Raw genomic sequence first — 13,724 nt, forward strand, 5'->3', positions numbered from 1 at the left:
AAACTGTATGCATTTCAATGCAATATACAACAAAAATGCAACACCACCATTTGTTGTTGTCAATCTTTTAGTACATTTATTGGTGTTTTATGTGTGTGTGTTGATGTATGAGTGTAAGTGAGTTTTAGGTCTCTGTTTTTAAGGGATTTTTACGATAGTGAACGATTGTCTTTGAACATACGCAACATTTACTAAACGTACGCTGCAGGAAGTAGTGCTACACAAACAAAACAAATTTAATTTGTTATTTGAGAAAAAAAAAAATAGAAAATATTTTCGAAGAAGAAATTTTTTGAAATTACAAGAATAAAACATTTCAATTAAATTGAAAATAAAATTTACAAATTTCGTTCAATAAATTAACAAGTGAAACAGGATTTACACTAGTAATATAAACGCCTAACTGGATTAATATCTTCACGACAACGTTGAGCAGCAGACAACAGAAACATGCAACAAATATGTGGCTATAAAACTAAATAAATTTCTTAAAAAAAAGAATTATCTTTTGAAAATGTTTTGGTTGAAAAAAAAGAAGAATTCAAAATTTGTTAATTTGAAAATGTTTTTAGTGTTTTATTTTTTCGTTTTAATTTGTTATTTTGAATAAAAGAAAAATTTAAGTTTTTTGTTAAATTTGTTATTAAAAAAAATTCAAAATTTTTTTGTTGTAAAAGAAAAATATGCCATATTTTTTTTTATTAATTTGTTAAATTTATTGTTTATTACAAAACATAAAAAATAATAATTGTTAATACAACAAATTATTAAACACCAAAAAAGCCAAAAGTTTTTACGCTTATTTTTTTATTAAATATAATTAAATTATTATTAAGTATAAATTACTATAAAAAAATTCTATAATCTAAACAAAATCAACCACAAAAACAAAATAATACTCAAACCACCCACCCACCACTGGCAACAAAACTCACCACCAGGAAATTAACAATATTTTTGAAAATAAAAACAAAAATTAAACAACATGTAAGTACTTAAAGACATAGTTACAACAACATTTTTCTTAAAATAGTCTGAACTTTAAACTGTAATTGAAATAGTTTTAAAAAGTTTTGTTTAAAAAATACCGGCTTCCTCTTTCCTTTAGTCACGACTGTTTTTTTTAGATTACTATTGTAATTGTCTCGTAATTCCCCCTTTTTAAAGTGCATTTCATACCATTTCGTTTTTTTTTGTTATTATTATTTACCCGTATTTATCTCTATGTAGTTTATTTAAAGTTGCCCTTTTTACTTTTTCTCTTTCTTCTATACATCCACTTTTATTTCGTGGTTAGTTCTATCAATTCTTTTTTTAATTCTCTTTTATGTATTTTTTTTAATACATTTCCCATTAAATTCGTTTTGTGTTTTATTATTTCTTAATGTCTACTACTACTTCTACTTTGTTTGTTGTTGTTATTATTATTTCATGTTCTTCTATCTGAAAGTGTTTGTTTATATTTCAGTGTCAATGTTTAAATAGAGTTGCCAACTGTAGTTTAAATATACGTGTCAATTTGACAGTTTTAATTTAGTGTTTTTAACTTAAATTGAAGAAAAATTTTTAAAAATACAAAATTTAGTTCCATAATCTTTAATATCCAGATATATTTTAAGCGATAGATTTATGCCTATAATTAAGATAAAAAATAAGAAATATTGAAATTTAGGGGTTAATGATTGATATAAAAGTTTTGAATTTAAATTTAAAGAAATTAATGATTACGTAAAATTTTGTATAATCGTAAAAAACTCAAATCGTTTTATGTAAAATATTCAATGTAAACTTTTGATATTGTTTACAATTACAAATATTTTTAATGAAGTTTTAATTAGGGGAAACTTCTAAACTTTTGACAAATGATACAATATATAAAAAATAGCGTCAAAATTGAGAATTTTGAATTACTAATTTTCATAAATCAAATATTTTATCAAAAATGTTTTTATAAATTTCAAATTTTCAATCCATTCCCAGTAAAATATTTTAAAATTTTAGTAATGAGTATTGTAGGTAATGTAGTTATTTCACACATTACTTGGTAATGAGTGGTCTTTATTAAAAACATTATTTAATTTTTTTGGATAGGATTTGTAGTCAGATGTATAGAGCGTATGTCTAATAAGGAATTAGTTATTGGTTTTAAACCTAGTCGATATTAGAATACTTTTGAAGAAATATTGATTTGTACCTTTGTGTAAAAACTATTCCAAATAGCACGATAAAACAACTTGTTAACGGAGCATTTTGTAATAGAATAGACTAATAAACACAGAAAATAACTATTAAGTCGGTTTTAAATCCGGAAAAGTCGGGTAAGCACATTTGTAACCAGTTATTTTTTGTCCATCGTCAAACAAAAATAAGTAGTTATTCACCCAAAACAGAAAGTACTTACACTTTGCTCCAATATTACTTGCCCACTTAACGGGTAAGTAAAGATTTTGCTGGGATTTTTATGACAAATTTTACATTTTATACATAGCAAGCTATACCCAGTGTGCCTCGCTACCCTAAAATTTTACAAAAATTGTTTGTAAATGTAAGAATTGTCTAACCATTTTTATGACAAAGTTTACATTTTATAAAGAACTATACCCAGTGTGCTTCGCTACCCTAAAAATAATATAAATAGAAAACCGCTCCCATATTTCTAGTCGGCTGTATATGTATAGTATTTGCACACTTTAGTTTCTATGAAAGCTGATAGTTCGGCTATTTTTTTCTGCCAAATGTTCATATGGATGTAAAAGTTTTCCATGTCAAATTTTAGCATTCTAACTCTTATAAATTCCCAGATATATGAAAGGTGCCATGCCCACTATTGCTTATTCCACTTGTACTTCAACCAAATGTCCATATGGATATAAAAGTTGAGGACTCTTACCTGCTGTACAAATATACAAACTTTAGTATCTAACTCATAAGGAGGTTGTCACGACCACTCTTTCAAATTCACCTATTTTTCCAAATTTGAGGATTTTAGCTATAATAATTTTTCCAGATATGTATACGAATTTTTGCATTTAGTTCATATGGAAGTTGCCATTGCCCTGTATGTATATACTTTGACAACGGATGGTATTAAACAATTATAAACAGTTTGGTGTCAATTTGGTACCAGGATTGTATATTTCTTTTTCCCTGTGTAGCTCTAATGGTTTCCCAGATGTACAAATTTTTGTATTTAATTCATATGGTAGGTGGAATTCGTCCGTCCATTTTTTGAAATATTCATAATGATTCTAAAAATTAGTCAAAACTAAAACTTCTTTGGAATTTTTGGAAAAGTTTTTGGAACTTTAATATGAGAAATTTTTTTACTCTAGTGGGTCTCTATTAAACACAAAAGTAAAACCAATATTAATTTTTGAATATATATATTCGATCCCTTTTTTGCCCATGGATACAGTCGAAGCTTGAAAATTGAATTTTTTTAAAGAAAATTCTTAATAATTTTGAAATTTTTCTGTAAAACCAATCGCAATTAGTATTAAGATCAATTTTTATTTTCAATTTCTTCTTAACTTGAACAAATGCAACACTTTTTCTCTTAAAAAAAAACTCTAAATAAATAAATTTTCAATAAGTTTTCTAGTTTACAAACATGACCCCATTTATAACCCCTAATTATCAAGAGGGAAAAACTAAAAAGAAAAAAACTATATGCATATTAAATAGAAAAACAATAAAATACCTACAACGACTACTTCTAATAGAAATTTAATTAGACATAACATTCTCTAAAACAACAACACAAAATTCAAAATGAAATATTAACGCACGAGTAGACATTTCAATTTCGAATTTTAATTATCTACTACAATACAAGTAGGTTTATGAGAATCTATAAGTATAGAGAGTAACAATCCACTCACTACCTTAAATTTATACAGAAAAAAAAAAATAAAAGAAAAAGCCCCCTTAGGGCAATTAGTAAAATGTAAATTTTCTTTAAAAAAGGGTTAGAAAAGTACTTTTAATTTTTCGAAATAATTTTAGTTTTTTTGAAGCTTTATACTATATCAAGGTATTGAAAATGTGACAGTTAAATATTATACAATGATAAATGTCTATTCATTTTATTTAGTTGACAGTAACAGTAGCAAATATGATGGTATTTATAAAAAAAAAATTTAAAACTTTTCAATTTCAACTACTTTTTACGTTAGGTGTCAGTGTGAGTGCAGTATTTAACAGTATAAAGCCCCCTGATCACCCCTATTTTAAGTTCTTTTTTTATGTGAACTTTTTTTTTTTTGAAAGTACAGACAGCGTGAGTAAATTTTTGTTGTTTTTTTTTTTTTTTTTTTTTTTTCTTTTTCAATATTTTTTAAAGTGTTAGTGATATATTTTTTTATTTAAAATTGTTTTTTTTTTCTGCGTTTGTTTGGGGGGTAAAAGAAAATTATGACCCTAAAGATTTTTTTATACAAAAAAAAACTTCTCACGTTTTTTTTTGGGTATTTAAAAAAATATCTAAAGTGTTTTTTGGTGGATTTTCTTGTATATTTTTTTGATTTGTTTATTTTTAATTAGTTTTAGTTTTCATTCTTTGTTTAAAAACTATATTTTTAAATAGAATTTCTTTAAAAATCCCTCTAGCTTGGTGACATTGTTTAAAATTTGTATTAAAGCTATAGAGGAGGTAAAATATTAAAAAAATAAAACTTATTAGAAACCTGAAATTAAGGTTTTTTATAATTAAATATTTTATTGAATATTTTCTATAATGAAGAATTTTTAAAAACGGGCCGGCTAGAGAACGCGTTTCACCTTCCATGTAAATTAAATACAAAAAATTTTGGAAAAACTTTTAGAACTAGAATCCTCTAATTTTGTACTAACAACTTAAAAATCCTTATGAACTTATGGGAAAAATGTATGCACCCCTTAATATAAAAATTCGTATATCTGGCTAGAATCCTCTAATTTTGAATATATGGGCGTACTAGCAATAGAGGGCGTGGTGCCTCCATGTGATGTAAATAAAAAAATCGTATATCTGGCTAGAATGTCCTTATTTTGCATGAACAAAAAGTTGTAAAAGGCGTGGCTCCCATATGAACTAAAAACGTATATCTGGGAAACCATTAGAGCTAGAATTCTGAAATTTGGCACGGGAAACATTGAAATATTTATATGTATTTCAAAGTTGGGAAAAAATGGGTGATTATGCAATAGTAGGTACTGCGCCTCCCATATAAATTCAATACTAGAATGTGTACATATATTGCTTTGAGGGTAACGAAGCACACTGGGTATAGCTAGTTTAAAATAATTTTTGTCAAAGTCTTTCGACAAATGATAAAATGTCTCCTTTGTCGAAAAATATTATAAAAAGAAAGAATTTAGAAACAAAATTTTTCTTTAATAAAATATTTTATCAAAAATGTTCTTATAAATTCAGAATTTCACGAAAAATATTTGAAAATGTACAAATTTTTAGGCAATTTTTATGATAAACTTATAGATTTTACAAAAAAAATCTATAACAGGCAAACATTTTATTTTTTCTTTAAAATTTTACATTTTCCACTCCTATTTTTTATCGACAAATAATTTCCCATTTTTATTCTTTAAAAAATATCTTATTTATTTAATTTCCCTTTAAATGCCATAGTTTTTATGTTAAATCTAACATTGGCAACCCTCTCAATACTTAAAGTTTGATTAACTTGTCAAAATGATGTTGCTGTTGTTGTTATTGCTCTGTGTGTACATAAAAATTTTGCCGATATACAAACTCACTCAAACATACAAACACACAGAAAATGCCACCCTGTGTTGTTAAACTGTTAAATATTTTTAAATGAAACAAAACATAAACAAATGCAACAACAACAACTACACAGTCATATGGATATAAGCAAACGTCACTTCCGTTTTTTGTTTTTATTTTTTTTTTTTTTTGCAGACTCTGTTGCCACCACTACATGCAGACGCAATAATGTAAATAAACATCACTCATTCGCTCAGTTTTAACATTTTTTATGTAAAATATTCTGCAAAGCTTTTGCTTTTCTTTACTTTTGTTTTTCTTCTGTATGTTTTTGTTTTTTTGCCAGTGTGCTTTTTCTTTCAACTCCACTCTAGTCCAATACACTAACAATTTTTGTCTGCAGTCCACAAGAAGAAACACTTGTGTATTCTATATTCATCATGATATTTTTTGAGTGTAAAATTTTGCTAAAGAGCAAATAAAATAGTGTGTGCTTTAATTTTAGGTTTAACATTTGTTTTTTACTGTTTCTTTTTGGAAATTCTGTTTCCTGTTTTTGCTTAAAGCAGAAAAAGAAATAAAACAAAACAAATTGTTTTTGCCAAATAAAATGTGTAAATTTGTTTTTGCTTGTGGTTTTTTACTATGGAATTCTTTTTTCCATGCTGTTTGTGTTTTTTTTTTGTCCAGTTCTTTAAGAAAAACTTGTTTAACATATTTTATATGTGTCTTTCATTTATAATTTCTGTGGCTTTTGGAAATATGTATTTACAAATTTTGAAGGTTTTTTTTTGTTTAATGGTTGTCATTACAATAACACATTTTATAAAAAAAAACTAAACGTTTAACATTCTTTGTAATTATAAACAATTTAAAGCAATTTTTGTAAATTTGTTTATAGTTATCAATGTTTTTTGTATATAAAATAGTTATTTTAAAGTTGTTTTGTAAAAAACATGAATAAGGCGCCAGTGGTTACTTATTTGTGATTATAATTTGCCTCTAAGTTGGAAAAAAAAACTCTTAAAATTCCTTGAATTTTATTTCTGATTAACATGTAGAATGATTGGAAATTTAAACCACAATGTAGTGATATAAAATTAAATGTGAGAACATTTAATTATTTTTTTATTTTCAAGATTTTCTCAAATTAGCAAAAAAGCACATGTGAGTAGCAAAAAAAAAAAAAACTAAACAAATTTTTAAACAGAACAAATTTTCTATAGGTTTTGTTAGTTTTTTTCCAGTTTTTGTTGCAAAAATTATTAAACTAAAGCACATGTAAAACACTGATAATATAAATTTGAGAGAGAGAGAGAATTTGATTTTTTGTTTAAAAAGTACTTTAATGAAAATATTTTTTATTTAGTATTGAAAAAGGGTGTTATTTTAAATAAAAAAACAATATTTAAACTTTTATTTTAATACCATAGCATATAGACTAGACTTTAGACTAGACTTTAGACTAGACTATAGACTAGACTATAGACTAGACTATAGGCTAGACTATAGACTAGACTATAGACTAGACTATAGACTAAACTATAGACTAGACTATAGACTAAACTATAGACCAGACTATAGGCAATTGACTAGACTATTGACTAGACTATAGACTAGACTATAGGCTAGACTATAGACTAGACTATGGACTAGACTATAGACTAAACTATAGACTAGACTATAGACTTGACTATAGACTAGACTATAGACTTGACTTTAGACTAGACTATAGACTACACCAAAGACTAGACTGTAGTCTAGACTATAGACTAGACTATAGACTAGACTATAGACTAGACTATAGACTAGACTATAGACTAGACTATAGACTAGACTATAGACTAGACTATAGACTAGACTATAGACTAGACTATAGACTAGACTATAGACTAGACTATAGACTAGACTATAGACTAGACTATAGACTAGACTATAGACTAGACTATAGACTAGACTATAGACTAGACTATAGACTAGACTATAGACTAGACTATAGACTAGACTATAGACTAGACTATAGACTAGACTATAGACTAGACTATAGACTAGACTATAGACTAGACTATAGACTAGACTATAGACTAGACTATAGACTAGACTATAGACTAGACTATAGACTAGACTATAGACTAGACTATAGACTAGACTATAGACTAGACTATAGACTAAACTATAGACTAGACTATAGGCAATTGACTAGACTATTGACTAGACTATAGACTAGACTATAGGCTAGACTATAGATTAGACTATGGACTAGACTATAGACTAGACTATAGACTAGACTATAGACTTGACTATAGACTAGACTATAGACTTGACTTTAGACTAGACTATAGACTAGACTATAGACTACACCAAAGACTAGACTGTAGACTAGACTATAGACTAGACTATAGACTAGACTATAGACTAGACTATAGACTAGACTATAGACTAGACTATAGACTAGACTATAGACTAGACTATAGACTAGACTATAGACTAGACTATAGACTAGACTATAGACTAGACTATAGACTAGACTATAGACTAGACTATAGTCTAGACTATAGACTAGACTATAGACTAGACTATAGACTAGACTATAGACTAGACTATAGACTAGACTATAGACTAGACTATAGACTAGACTATAGACTAGACTATAGACTAGACTATAGACTAGACTATAGACTAGACTATAGACTAGACTATAGACTAGACGACTATAGACTAGACTATAGACTAGACTATAGACTAGACTATAGACTAGACTATAGACTAGACTATAGACTAGACTATAGACTAGACTATAGACTAGACTGTAGACTAGACTATAGACAAATGTTATGTTCCGATTGTATCACTGAAATTTATTAGGCTTTTTTAGGTAAATTTTGCAAGAATAAAACATACATATATACATAGGCATTGAATAATTGCATTTAAACTCAAAGAAAAAACTTTAAAAACTCTTTTTAAACCAAATCATTGAACTTTTTTCCAATTGTCAATCGGTTTGTTGGGGGTAAAATCAAACCCCACACACACATTTTTTCAGTTCAAACAAATTCCCCCTAGAAAAAAAAAAAAAACAAAAGAAACACAAACGAAACGCACGCTAGCTAATGCTGCCTCTAAATCGTTTCATGGTTTTTTTCAGATTGTGTATCTAAGAGCCCTCAACATAAAAAATACGTCATCATTTTAAAGAAACAACAATAATATTAAGAAAAAAATGTAGGTATAAAAGTTAAAACAAAAACGTTTTTAAAATTTTAAATGACGTCCTTAGGTATATTGTACAAAAATATATAAGTAAATATGTAAAGTAAATGTGTTTTTTTTTTCTGAATAGCTACAGAGTTAGTTTTTACAATTTACAATTATACTTGTAGTTACTTAAGGAATTATGTATAATTAATTTAAAGTTATAAATAATTAAAGGGAAATTAAATATTAAAGTTCCCAGCTTTTACTATTGGATTCAAAAACAAAATTGCTTAAAAATTACACCTTAAAATAAGGCAACATTTAAATCAAGGCCTTTTTAAAAAAGGTACTATTGAATAGAAAAAGGATTATCTCACTTTACTTGCAAAAAATCGTTATAATATGTAAATAAAATTAAAAGGAAATATGTAAATTAAAGAAAATCGTTTAAATAAATGTAAATTTATTTTAAACCTCCAAATCTGGTAGCTTTGTTTCTTTATATATTGCTTTAACTTTTAAGTCTCCCCCTGTTCTCTCACTCTTTCACTGTTATTTACATTTAGTAAAATGAGAGCTCGTTAATCTTCTCCCCCTTTTTTGTTATTACATATATATTTTTGTATATTTGTGATGTGTGTGGATTGAATTTTCATTTTTATCACCGCTGTTTTGTTGTTGTTTGTTTGAAATTTGTTTTTATTTTTCTTATAAAAAAATATTTCGTCGCTGCTCTTTTCTGCTGCTTCTTCTCCTAGTATATAATTTTTTTTTTTTAACTTGTTGGCGTTTTTCTATAGAGCGCAACATTTAGTGCTTCGTTTGCTACACTCATTAATGGTTGTGGTGTGTTTATTTCTTCTCATACAAATGAATAAGTTTTGGTTTTTTTATTAATGTCGCGGTGGAATTAAACCTTTTACACAATTTCTTTTATATTGTTGTTTTTTTTTTTAATGAAAAAAGTATATTGTATATATGAAAATTTGTTATTGTTTTTGGGGTTGTATAACTAAAATAAATGTTGAAAAAAAGCAAGACGAAGAGGCGTTTTCAAAACGAAGTTTTTGAAGAGTAAAAATTAAATTATAAAGTGAAAAAGTTCTTAAATGTGAAAGAAAAATCAATTGCAATAAGTTAAACAAATTTTGAAAAGAAAAAATTTCTTCGTTTAAAATCGTTATAAATCGTTTTTAACCCAAAAACCAAAAAAAAAAAATATCAAGAAAAATATATAATGAAAGAAAACGCAAAAACCGGCCTTAAATAGTATCTAGATACGAAAAATAAAAGATGAAATAAAACACAAAAACAACAATACAACATTTTGTTGTTGTTTTTCTTTTTAATTTTATTTTACTGTGTTAACATCGCTTATTCGTCGTGCGGTTCGGTTCGTAAAAGCAGACAAAATATAAAAATTCTTTGCCGGTCATAGTCATTTGTACGCTTTGCCGCCATATACCGTCCAATAAAAACACGTCGCCAACACAGTAAATCCAAATTCTTAAAGAAAAAGTGTAAAAGAAAATCTAATGCATTCTTTAAATTGATGTAAAGAATAGCAAAAAAAAGTTTTCATACTAGTTTTTAAGTGCTTTTTATGAAAATGTAAAAAAAAAATATCCTTATGAAATCATTGCAATGTTATTTAAAGGCTGATTGATTAATTTTTCTAATAAATTTTCAATATTCTTTTTACTACTCTACTATTTTTTACTACTATTTGACTACGTCATTAACAATAACAAAAAAAATCACTAAAAAAGAATCTTAAAGTTTTAATAAATGAAAATTTAAAGAAAAAGAGAGAGAGAAAAAACAAACCTAAACTGACAACTTAAGCAAAGAAAACAACAACAAAAAAGATGAGATAAATTAAAAAAGCACCTTCACTAAAATAATATACACAAAAAAGAAACTATTTATTAAAAAAACACAAAAACAAAACAACAAATCATCAGCTAACAGTATAATGTGTCATTATAACATATTTGATAACACCAAACTGTTAACAGCACTACAAACAGCAGCAACAACAACAAACGTAACAGTTTTAAAGAGATAATGTTAAGTATTAACATAAACTGAATGAACGAATGCATCACACTCAATAAAATAAATAAAAGAGGCTGCAAAAAAAATTACCGACAACAAGTGAGAGCCAGTCAAAACGCCAGAGAAAGAACGAGAAGGAGAGAGATAGATTGAGAAAAAAAATAGTTAAATCTCATTTAAAATATAGAAATTCTTTGCAAATCATCTGTGATATATCTTCCAATTAACTGCTACACTTAAAAAAATAACAAAAACAAAAGACTTTACTTAAATTATTTAAAATTATTTGAGAGTGACTACCACAATACAAAAAAACACACACACACAAAATCGTTATATATTTCTCTCTACCACCGATTTTTTATTTTCTAAGTTTATAACAAGAAAAACAAATATTTAGTTTGTTTTCATTTTAACAATAACAACAAAACACAAGTAAAAAAAGCTACATTTTGTGCTCTTTGGGTAACTGACGCATCATCAAAAACTCATTTCGAAATAATAACACAACAAAAAGAAATTGGAGAAAAAGACGTAGATTTTGTTAGCAGGCCACTGTTAACTTCACACTCACACCGTGTAGACACTTTAGAGTTACCCACTTTATGCCTCTACTCGTCAAGTCAGCCACAGCGCCAAGCAACCTCCAACTATATTCTCGTTAACGCCGCCACATTATAATAAGTGCTGTTAAAAGCGTAGTAGTGTCTACTGAATATTGAAAAACTGGCTGACACGACAATTCAATTCTACTTTAAAACCCAGAACCAGAAAAATCCCTTTGAAAACTATATTTTAAAGAAAACAACAATGGCGGCATAGACTTTCCTCCAAATTTAACGTTTGCTTCTACACAAAGAAAAGGTGGGCTTAAATTTAAGTTTTCTATTATTATTTTTTTAAATAGATAAAATAAAAATCTTTATTATTTCTGTTAATCATCATCGTCATACGTTTTCATGTTAGTGTATCGTTTCTTTTTTTTTTTGTCAAATGAATATAAAATATATAGAACTTAACAAACAACGTAATCATCGATTTAAAAGAATGAAGCAAAGAAAATATTTTAAAACAAACAAGAAAACAAAATGTGCTACAACGTATTTTATATGTAGAAAAATTAAATTATTTGTTTAAAACTTTGAAAACACAAGAAAAACACAAAAGAGAAATATTTTAGAAATACATTTCGTTGTTGAGGAAGTGAGTGTCACACTCACTCTATTCAAATATTAAAATGATAAAAAAATGTATCTCAAAATATTTGGAAAAAAAATAATTAAAAAACTTTATTTAAGAACTAATTTTCAAATTACCGTTTCTTGGATATATGACATTCTTTAACATCAATTTATCATTAACTAAAGTTTTCACCAAATTAAAGTTTTATTCAAGATCTTATAGGAAATATTGCTCTTAAATACTCAATAACTTAAATTGTCTTATTTAAATTCCTAAAATATAGTTAATTACCGTTGAAATTTTTGAATTATTTCGAATTTGAAGAAATCTTAAGCGAAATGCAAAGGCGAGATTACTTTGTTAACGGCGTAAGAGCACTCAGCGGCCGCCTAAAGCTGATAAGATTTTTTTCCTCAAAAATCATTTTAAAATAAAATATATTTAAACCGACTATTTTAAAACAAATTTAACAAAATCAACCGCATAATTTAACCACTTAAAATGCACTTTAAAATATATTAATGGCGGCTATCATTCGATCTGTTCTTAGCCCCATGACTATACTTGACAAATATTTATCACAACACTTAACTGTTTCACCCACCGGTGTTCCAAGATTTTTTTGAGTTGACAATAAATGGTTATTGCCAAAGAAAACCAAGTTCTTTTCTTAGAATTTGGCAGTACATGCTAAAAGGGATAATAACCAGCAACAAAAATAATTGCACAAAAACAAAATACTATAAAAATTTTACAATAAAATGATATTTGTTCTCAAGAGAATGTTGTCTAAACAATTTTTCTGCTAACTTTGTCTAAATTATGTTATAACACTAATAAAAAGTGGCTATACCTGATCATTTTTCTTTCATAATAACAATTTGACGTTTAGCATAACAAAAATTTATCAAATCTAGACATTGGCTATGAAAGAACTATTATTTGATAAATATCAATTTTATTTGTGTATGTCAAAAAATTAACAGATGTTTTTTTTTCTTAAATATTAATTATAATTAAAATGAAATGTATTATTAGTAACCATAAAAATAATATAATAAAAAGTTATGGAAATGAAAATGTGTAAGATTATAATTCAAAGTTCTCGTTTTTTAATTAAAGTTTGGGAGAAACCCTTAATTTTCGACATACTACTGCAGTTACGTTTTGTAAAGCAACACAATATTCCGACATTTAATTTTAAAATGTACCACGATATTGCTCGTACTCTACTCTGGAGCTTATTACTAGAAGCTCCACGATAGCGTGGTAGCTGATTTCCCGTTTGGTAAACAAATATCGGTGATACAACATATCTTCTGACAAACTAAATTCAGCACGATTAAAGGAATTATTGTTAAACACTTAGAATATAAATATTTCCCCTAAAAAATCAACTCTGTGGAAATGAAAAAAGTAAATAAATGACGATTAGATATGATCAGCAATATTTCGAAATTATATGCAGACGACTAATAATAACAATTAGATAATACATAAAAAGTTTAAACAACAAAAACTTATTGATATTTTTAATTTGCAGTCTATTATCAAAAAATAA

At 26.6% G+C, this 13,724-nt stretch overlaps 1 protein-coding gene across 4 annotated transcripts in view; it reads left to right on the plus strand.

Moving 5' to 3' along the window:
- LOC119616184 (transcription factor E2f1) overlaps window positions 1-13,724 on the plus strand; it is a 99,401-nt gene that overhangs the window by 67,031 nt on the left and 18,646 nt on the right. The window contains exons 1-2 of one of the 4 annotated variants that reach the window (XM_037972515.1): window positions 9,754-9,888; window positions 10,693-11,845. The exons of 2 other annotated variants lie outside the window; for them this stretch is intronic. The gene's annotated coding sequence lies outside the window, so the exon portion shown is untranslated. Of the gene's footprint in view, window positions 1-9,753; window positions 9,889-9,910; window positions 11,846-13,724 lie in introns of those variants that run through there. One more of the 4 variants, XM_037972518.1, reaches the window with a different exon arrangement.

This window comes from Lucilia sericata, unplaced genomic scaffold (genome assembly GCF_015586225.1).
Source record: "Lucilia sericata isolate MDLA Ls3-8-SP2 unplaced genomic scaffold, ASM1558622v1 Contig000061F_arrow, whole genome shotgun sequence".
Classification (NCBI taxonomy): domain Eukaryota; kingdom Metazoa; phylum Arthropoda; class Insecta; order Diptera; family Calliphoridae; genus Lucilia; species Lucilia sericata.